This window comes from Notothenia coriiceps, unplaced genomic scaffold (assembly GCF_000735185.1).
Source record: "Notothenia coriiceps isolate Sejong01 unplaced genomic scaffold, NC01 NC01_scaffold00000339, whole genome shotgun sequence".
NCBI lineage: Eukaryota > Metazoa > Chordata > Actinopteri > Perciformes > Nototheniidae > Notothenia > Notothenia coriiceps.
In genome coordinates this window covers 12,242,152-12,252,463 of record NW_011333040.1, presented here as the reverse complement: position 1 = coordinate 12,252,463, position 10,312 = coordinate 12,242,152, and the positions used below count along the sequence as shown (strand labels likewise).

At 43.8% G+C, this 10,312-nt stretch overlaps 1 protein-coding gene across 1 annotated transcript in view; it reads right to left on the bottom strand.

Annotated features, from left to right (window-relative positions):
• LOC104951002 (tripartite motif-containing protein 10-like) overlaps positions 1-10,312 on the bottom strand; it is a 12,644-nt gene that overhangs the window by 1,583 nt on the left and 749 nt on the right. The window lies entirely within an intron of this gene.

Below are 10,312 nucleotides of genomic sequence, written 5' to 3'. Positions count from 1 at the left end.
TTTGAAAGAAAAGGGACCGGTGTAGTGGTCGAAGACTGACCCTAGGGTTCGGCGAGGGTCCGGTCGATTCTCTATATTAGGGAGGTAGACACCAGGATCCCAGATGGGGAAACCAGAGAAGGGTCGACCTGCACGGACCTTGTGGGAGGGATCCCTCCGCCGGGTCACGTAAGGATTTGATCCACGGGCCTTGGTGGAGTTGACCGAGGAAAGCTGCGCTTACTCCTCGCCGAGTGAGGCTCGCCGAGTTGAGGCTCAGGGAGGGACTAACTGGCTTGAAGAGTGGAAATAGGGATTCCCTTGTGGTCGGTGGGACGCCTCTTTTGGGTAGAGCCGGCGAACATGGGCGCTTGAGCAAGAAAGCAGTACATTGGGTAGGAAGTACTGGTATCCACTCCCATCCTTTGCTTTTACGACCCGCCATCTGTCTCTCGAAACGGAAGACCCGAGTCGAGGGAAAAGCAGTGTTGCCACGCCATTTCTCTGACGCGTCATGGCGAGGCGACGAGGCCTAAAGAGGCTGGGTAGAGTGCGAGGTAACACAAGGAGTGAGCTCTTGTTTCTGGGGGCTCTAATGAACTTGAGGAAAGAAGAACCCCATTCTGAGGTAAGGGATGAACCTCACCCTGTCAGGTAGCAAAGGACGACTCTTGGTACCGGAGTCTAAACCTCCACGACTAGGAGTAGGGGTCGGCGAAGTGTGAGCCAACGCTTGGCTAGGTCACTCACGACTTCAGCGCCGGCTACTTTCGGTAGTCTTTGGTGTAGTAGACGTTTTTCCGTCATTAACGTTAGAATCAAGGTGGCTTGACGTCTGGGGGAGGGGGTGCTGATGCGGAGCCTTTAGGCTAGGTACAATATAACTGTTTGTCCTAACCACTGTTCGCGTCGGGACCGCCTCCGGTTGGGAGTGGACTTTACCCAGGCTGAATGACGGCTCCTGGGCCTGTGTCGAGGCGAAACCCTCATGTCTCTAACCTACCGGGACTCAAATCTCTGGGGGAGTGGGGTATGAGGGCGTCGTGGAGAGTGTCACCTGAGGGACAGCTCTGGGCCAGTATGCGCGAAGAGTGTTGAAGATGTTTTGTGTACATCTGACCCTAACTCGCACATGAGGTCCGGGGGAGGTCCTAGGAACGCTCTCATTTTTCCGACTAGGCACCAAGGTGCTGGTCCTGCCTTAGGCGTAACAAGGAAGGAGTTAGACTCCAAGCTGTTAGCCGGACTGGGAGGAAAGCTCATGGAGAATCTCATTTGAAAAGGGCCCCTCGACTCATTACACTACCGGAGACATTTAACCGTGTGTGGGAGAACTAAGGGGGAAAAATTTTTCCCTTGGGTGGTGGGGCCCAGACGGTGAAGAAGCCATGACAAAGGCTGAAGGTGCGTTGCAACTACTCTGCACAGTTGGTACCCTGTCAGGGAGTTGTGGGTCCTCGAGTGCGTAAAGACCCCGCCCTAGAGTAGGTGGGGGCCCCGAAACGGTGACACTTCAACCAAACTGCTGGAGTCCATTGGAAGGGGGCCCTCTAACCACAGCTAGGGGGCAGTATGAGGTCGAGACGGAGATTGTATCCTCCCGCTCAACAGCCAAGTCCTCAAGGAGTTTTCACGAGGGAAGGTTGCGGGATTGTGAAGGTATCAACTCCAGTTGTTGCAGGTAGGGAACGCGACATGTGTCGATAACCTACCAAGGGACCGAAGGGGGAGTGGAGGACTCGCACAGCTGCTCAAAAGGTCCTTGTTGAAAACACACCAGGCGAATAAACGGCCTTTTTCTTTCAAAAGAGATAAGGTACAGAAGAGGCTTGAAGAGGTGTGTGGGCCGACGAAACGGAGACCGGTGCCGACTCCGACGACGGGAAGCCGGACAGCCATGAACGTGGAACAGAGTCCTCAGGGCGAGGCCCTATTGTTAAGGGACTTCCGGAGGAAGAAGGTCAAGCCTGCGAAGGGACTGGTGGCCAAGGGTGGTCCTCCAAGCCTCTGCTGGAACTGCTACCTCCGCGACCCGACCACGGATAAGCGGGAGAAGATGGATGGATGGATGGATATTTTAATGGAAAACTGTTGGACTTGCACAAACACCACAGTACAGTTTAACCTGGGATTGTGTTCACTATGATTGACTGTACCCAATTTCAGGACAATTCATGACATTCATCCATTCAGCATGGACATCATTCATCGACCGACATTGCTATTCCTAGAGCCACAATGCACGCTGGGAGGCATCTCAATTTTAAGTCCAGTAGATGTATAAGGGATAAAACAAAGATCCTAATAAAATGTATCCTTGAATAAATGTCCTCTGCAATGCAGCGATTCATTGCTCACCAGCTCAACATCCGACCAAGGATGCATCATATGTCAACTCCCCCAATCTCTCTCTCTCTCTCTCTCTCCTTAATGCTGCTTATGCAGAGAGGAAGAAATCTGATGTCATGCCTGCCTGCCCTCGGCTGTCAAGCCCTCTGACACACACAAACACACATACAAACACAGACAAACGTTATTTACAGTATAATTACTTCTATGACGGTTGAGATGCAAGCCCATCACTCAGTATTATCAAACTACTGAGGCGTGTAAGAGTCTATATAAAATATAGAATGAAAACATTTTTATATTATAGATGTGCAAACAACCAACGACACATCCACTGTAATCCATCAGATTTCTGCTCACAAAATGATTTCTACAGACATCTGAAAAAGACCTTCCTTTTTATAAAGAAACCTAAACCAAGATTCTAAAAATTCTGAAGAGACTTTCAACAACACAAACCATTGGGAGCCCGAATAACCAATCAAAACTGCATATTTTGTCGTCATCATATCCATTATCATTTAAATGTAGGCTAGTGTGCAGAATTTGGCAGGAAGTTGCAGGCAAGACATATTTATATGGGTTTGAAAAGGCTACAGTTACTATGCAAATCCAGTGCAGATGACGAAGTGATTGCATAGAGACTTTCCCATCCTGCTGCTTTCTTTCTCCCATTCCCCATAACCTGAGCCACTGGAGCAGAACATGCACTTGTCTTTGCTTCATGCTTCATTTTTAACGTTGCCCAGGGGCATGCTGAGAGAAATCAGATGCAATTAGGTAGATGTCATAGAGTCAGTTGGATATTAACATGGTTTCCTCCACTCAACATGGTGTTGAATGCCATGCAGGCACACATCTCCTGCAGTTTCGTTATGTTTGCAGACAGATGTTACTTCAGGCCCCCCTACCCATCATGAAATTGTTGGAGCTAACACTAGTTGTAGTTCTGATGAGAAGTTGTAATCCTGTTGTTTCTTGCTTTGAGATAAGCTTGATCATCAAACTAGAGGTTGGAGGATTCTGCAAATCTGCTTTAAACTACTTATTAGGCTTTTTGTCAAGTTTAGAAGGAAACACAATTTCTTTCTGGATTTAGTCAATGTTTCCAGTCAAAGAATGCCTAGTTTATTGTGCCAAAGAATGAGTAACTTGGGCAGCATTACATTTACTAATCTTATTTCTCTTTGAAAATTTGATTTCAAGGATTTCAAAGAGATAGCATGTGCCTTAGCAGACACTTATTAGTGTGTGTGTGTATCTGATTTAAAACTGTTTTACCAGTGCAGTATGTCAACATTGTCCTATTTTTTAGACTTGGTTAAAATGTTATTTCTTAACTTTCCTGCTTGTGCTACTTGAAATAACATGAGTTTTGTGGATACCGTTTAGAGAGCAACTGAGAAGAATACAAGAATGACAACAAAAGGAAAACTGAATGAGACATGCTTCGAGGAAAAATGGCAGAGACAGATTACAGATTAAGCGTGCCACATCCAGCTCTCTAACTGTCCTCTCTGTCTCTTTTCTCATGGTAAATGCCTTCCTTTTCTTTGTTTGGAGAAAGTAGTGGGAAACAGTGAGTCAGGCTGAAGTGCTAAGAGCTGGACTGGACTGTTAATGCTTCCTAATGAATTAAGAGTCCGTTCTGCTAGTTTACCATTTGAATGACTGGGAGGCTTGGGAAGGTAGCGAGCTCTGGACACAAAGAGATGCTTCACAGCCCGAATGCACTTTGGTTCACATCTACATGTCTAAATATTTGCTTCCAGGAACACAGCATGTTGTGCATTAGTGGAAAGACATCAGGTTGTATAACAACACCTAAAGAAAAAATGTTGTATAAATGTGTTGTTGGATTTCAATTAACATTAAGGGTCTAATCAGTCAAATGCTTAAACATTCTACTAATTAACATACATTTCTATAAAATAATCAATTTCAGGACCAACATTTTGGGCTCAGGTTTAAAACCACATAAGTATACTAACTATTGTTAGTAGAAATGCAATAAAGCCTGGGAGACTTTTTTTACCCTGGAAGTATTTTCTCAGGCAGCAGTAACTTTGAAGCTGTGAATCTAACTATCTAACTATGTCCCCATCTATCAGGGCCCTGTTCCATGGCGAACGTCCACATAGTTCAGAAGGTGGAGCCCTCCGTCATGTTGCGGCTGTTAACTGCTTACTGAGTGTTTCCGCCAATACCCGTTACTACTGCACATGAGTGGTTGTGGTTTTGGTTCACATAGCATGACTTGGTATAACACAAGGATAAGTCCCACAGTGACCAGTCAGCTGGCAGTCAGCAGTGGTCTGTCTTTATGTAAACTGTCAGGTCAACCAGGGCAATGACAGGTGAACTACATCACAGGTAATCTTTTGTAACACCAGGAGAAAACCACTACTTTTGATCTTGGCACTCCTTAAGGGACATTTGGGTTTGGGTATACTGGCTATTTTTTTTATAGATAGAATAGAATTGGAGTGATGAAACCCTCTTTAATGGTCACACATGCAGAGCACACAGCACACACAGTGAAATGTGTTCTCTGCTTTTAACCCATCCTAGTAGTAGGAGCATAAATATAAGTTGGCTTAATGATGTCATTGAAGAGTCCATCTGTGCTGACAGTACAAGTGTTACAATGTGTAACCACCATGNCCGAGGGCCGTACAAATAATTGAACTCTAACCTCTGCTTAAAAATACTAAAATCACAGCCCATTCATTTGGCCTTTCTTTCATGCTATGCAAAGAAAAAGCAACCTCTTAATCCAGATATCTCACCATTACTCGCGCATGCATGTGCACGGTGTGGCATGACCACCAAAACAGAAAGATATGAACACAAGATGTGTGCAAATGTATTGAGTATCCATGTGAACATGATTTAAGTGGGGGAGACCTAACCTCCTCTAGGGGGGTCCGGGGGCATGCTCCCCAGGGAAGATTTTTTTTTTTAATATTGAAGTTAAAAGCATCAATCTGGTGCACTTTGAGAGCAACATGAAGAGATCTATGGATACATCTTTCAACACCCATATGAAACAGAACTGTAAGCAGATTTTTCTTTTTGGATATTTTACAAATCACTCCCCTTTTAAACTCTATTCTTGTTATTTTTAACAACTTTTTTGTTACTGTCATAGTATTTTATACCTGTTTTTCATTTAGTCTCTAATGTCTCATTAATAACTATAATGATCATATCAAGGTGTGCCTTAACCTCACTGAGCTGAGGTTATTTGAGCCTCTCAGGAGAGCTCTCTTCCACCTGGTTGTAGAAAAGCTCTTTAAATTTGTTAGCCTAGCTAGCTAACCAGATGCTAATAACAGCAGATCGCCACTGTGCTTACAACTAAAGATACAGCCACGCAAACACTGCGGTGTGTACGGCTCCTTATGGGTACTGCAATATTTGAAGAGCCGGAGCGGCGTTCCGGTGCTCTCCGTCAGTACTCCTTTCAGACGAGACATAACCACGTGAAGACACGTTACGCTCGTGTTGTGTTCAAGGAACCTGTCCTCGGCCAGGAAAAACAGGCACTCGCTTGTTTAATTATTTTGCGATCTAGATTTCTTCTTCTTTTTTGAAGTGAGAAGTTGTCCGTCAGTCGGACTGACTGACTGACTGACTGACTGACTGACTGACTGACTGACTGCAGTACCCATAAGGAGCCGTACACATGCCGCAGTTTTCGCGTGCCTGTGTCTTTAGTTGTAAGCCCAGTGGCCATCTGTCATACTGATCATACAGTCAATAACTTTGTTGTTAATAGCATCCGGTTTAGTTAGCTATGCTAACGAATATAACAAGCGTTTCCTTCAACCAGTGAAGTAAAGGCACATCTTTAAATGATCATTATAGTTATAAAAAAAATAAGAGAATGAGGTAAACAGGTATAAAATACTATATGACAGTAAAAAAAAGTTGTTATTAATAAACAAGAATACAGTTTGAAAGGAGAGTGATTTGTAAAATATCCATAAAGAAAAAGAACATCTGCTTACAGTTCTGTTTCATATGGGTGTTGAGAGATGTATCCATAGATCTCTTAATGTTGCTCTCAAAGTGCACCAGATTGATGCATTTAAAATTGAAAAAATTGAAATGGCCCTTGAGAGGAAAAAGGTTCCCCACCCCTGCTGTAGGTAAATAAAGTGTAGATAATATATGTGAAATTATTTTTGGGAAGTAGCTTTGGAGTCAGTGTTGCTAAATTAGTGAATTTTTCTCTAGATTTAGTAACAGGTTTGCTTGCTTCTTTTATAGGAAAAGAGTCTGTCACGTTCAGGTTTTCGGTTGGATCATTTAAAAAAGTGGTTTACTCTTGCTGACTTCTCCAATATTTCTTTCCAAACCTTTGATGAATACATCTGCATTACAGAGATCTCCACACTGAGTTTTGAGTCTGGCTGAAGTAATTTGTTTCCAATACATTACGTTGGTTTGAGAAATATAAAAAGATATGCACACATATTTTCCTAAATCTTTTTCTTTTCACAAATAAGCCAAGCTCCATAATTGTACATACTCAGTAACATTTAACATCTGCATGGTGAGAAAGTTACTAAGTACCGTCAAATACAATTCAAACTGTTGCATTGCAACATTACGGCCACCAGGCAGCACGGTTATATGTTTTTTTTGTCTTGTTTTCATGGAATGTAAACACAATTCAGCTTGGCTTGGCATATGGTTTCTGTAGCACTAATGATGAAAAGAGAGAGCAATACATGGAAAATATGTTGAGATGAAAAACATGTAACTCTTGGATTCTTATCAACAAAAACAATTAAATGTACACTATCTCTAATCACATTTCAATCTGGAGACAGTTCCTCAACAGAGGAAGGAAGACGTTAGCATCCGTAAATGACATAGCACTCATCTGACTGTCTAAAGAACTGCAGCCTGTCTGATTGGCTGGATCTCGACCCCCCTAGCACAGTGGTTCCCAAACGGAGATCCCAGGAACTCCAGGATTAAGAAAGAAGCAGCTGTGTCTGATCTGACCTTCCCATGATGGCTGCTGCTTAAATAAGAACACACTTCATTATTCCCTCCAAAAGCCCTTTAGATATTCGTCCCACCAGCTGTGCTTGTGTCATTTAGTTCATCCTTCCTTCACAGTAGTCTGTGTCAAGGCAACGGCCCCAGAGGGAGGCCGGGCCATCAGCGAGCCACAATACATAACATGCAGCATCCTTAATCACATTTCAGTCTGGCTGAAAACAATAAAACTGACCAGTAATAAAAAACATCATGTTGTGATTTTGCCAGCAGCTCTAGTCTGAGCATGTTACATTAAAAGAGCGAGGCATCTTACAGTCAGAGCAGCACTGGCTCTGATGTTCAAAAATATAACATCAATAATAAAGCAATCTGGTGGATCAGCAAGCCCAGTTATTGGTTCATCAATCACAGGATGCGGCCAATCACACCCGTTTGTCTCCAGTGCACACTTATCACACAGACAAGATGGAGGTGAAAACTGAAGAGCACAGAAGCCATCAGAAAGTTTTCATATCTGCAGTAAAACACGTTTCCTCATTTATTGTTATTCTGCTTTTAGCTACTGCACGGTATTCTGATCACTGTGGTCTTCATCACAACGCAAAATTATTCAGGTGAAAGCAACAGACTCTGCTTCAACGTCTTAGAGCAAGTGAAACTGTAAGCTGGTTCAAAACCAACGGCACACTCATGTGACAAACACAGTTCTTACTACAAGAGGAAACTACGGTTATGAGGTATTGGTTAGGCAAGTCAGGTCCATTTGCTTATTCCAGGTGTGTGTGTGTGTGTGTGTGTGTGTGTGTGTGTGTGTGTGTGTGTGTGTGTGTGTGTGTGTGTGTGTGTGTGTGTGTGTGTGTGTGTGTGTGTGTGTGTGTGAGTGAGTGAGTGAGTGAGTGAGTGAGTGAGTGAGTGAGTGAGTGTGATGTGTGTGTGGTGTGTGTGTGTGTGTGTGGTGTTGTGTGTGTGTGTGTGTGTCGTGTGTGCTGTGCCATATCTCTAAAAGTAGGTATTCCAACCACTCAAAAACCAAAGTCCAAAAAACACTTTGTAAACATAGGCGACATTATTTTGATGAGTGCAGACGCTGCCTAAAAATAAGCTATTACTGAATGTTTTCAAGTTGTATAGCATTAGTCAAGAAGATGGTTGCGGAGCAGGTAAAAACGTGTTCCTGTCTTCCATTCCTGGTATTTTTTCATAGTCACTGAATATTATTCGCAGGGGAAGAATGGTATATCGCAATGTCAGTTGTCGACTAGGGCCTGTAGCGATACTCAACTAATCTCATCGATTACGATACGATACACGAGTAGTGAGGTCACGATACGAATACTTATTATCGACGATATTCAGCAACGATACGATTCGGATATAACTTCCGATTACACTGTATACATCATTTGTGTCTCGAAAGTTTTAAGGGACAGTGTTGATTTTGGGTACATCTTGTGTAGTGTTCCATTGACTTGGATTGATTAATTCACTGAAACTGAAAGCATCAATTATACCAATATATGGTCATGACTAGAGCGAGAGAGTTCTACAGCTTGCAATATGCTGGACAAAATGACTCAAAGTGTGGTGAGAAAATTTGTTCATTTATAGAACAGTGCCAAACTGTAGTCCTTACAGCCTTTGAAACGTAAGTACAAAAGCAGATATCACAATGACAATTATATAAGGGTGCAGCAGGTGGTCCTGTTGCTGAACAGATTATTTTACGCATTTTTGCTTAACAAAGAAATATGAGGTAGCCAATATTCAATGTCACTAAGATCCGAACATTTAATTGTAAATGTACCTGGCCTAATAGATTCATAGTCCAACAGGTCAGTAACAATTTAAGAGCTCAAAACCTTAAACAGAAAGCTCCACTCTGACATAACTGCATCTGACATTCTCTTCAGATTTTTGTCAGGATTATAATCTGAGATCAACGCTGGTCTGGGAGAAGTGCATCTTTCTTGTAGCAGTGACGATGGCCCATTCCCAAACCGCCCCCCTTGCACCCTACCCTCCGGTTGGCGCGTTCAAGCGGAGGGTCCGTCCTACGGTTGTGGAGCTGGTGTGGAGGGGAGTGGGCTATCATAGCCCTCAACAGCGAGTCCTGCAGCGGGTGACTTGAGATCCTGGTCTCTATCCTGACTGGAGTCGCGCTTGCTGTTCCGCTGCTTGGTCAAGCTGTTTAACAAGTTAGTTCCAGCAATACATCCACTGATAAAACTGCGATGTTAAATCAACCTTCGATGACAACTCGTTCCATTATGTTTTAACTTGAGGATCATATTGAGTTCCTATTCTAGAAAAAGGTATAATGTTGGCATTTTTATTATAAAAGTTCGGTATGTTACAGGACCGTTGCAAAAACTAAGAATGCTTATGTAATCATCAGGTTTAAAACTAAAAAGAGGCTTTGAAACAATGAAAGCTGTTAGGAGTTGTATTTGAGTTAGTAATTTAAGCTTTTGTCTAAGAGATGCTGATTTGAAACGTTGTTATCATACAGTTACGGCAGTTCCTGTTTCTGCCGGAGTAGAGGGTGAGGCACGTCCCAAAGCTTGCTGCTGTATCTACTTCCCCTCCATCGGACAGGGGGCCTCGTTTGGGCTGCAGGAGTGTGTGCCTACGACGGTGAGTTCACTCCGTCCTGGAGGGAGTGTTGGGATTGGCCGATATCCGGGCGTAGAGAGGACCCTCTCCAGTGTGTCGGTAATGTTGCCGGCCATTCTCCTGAACGCCGCTTCGCACTCACTACGAGAAGACGACGACCGGCGTCTGTGTATCTAGAAAGGCTCTTACAGCGACTTATAGCGGCTCGGACTGGCTGACGTAATCGTCTTCATGCAAAGCGAACGGGGGAATGGGCAGTCGAGCAGAGTGCCAGGCGGCAACACGGCGGATTTGAAGGGATTTAATGGTAGTGCGCATACCCGCGGCTAATTAATGGTACTTTCTCGGGAAA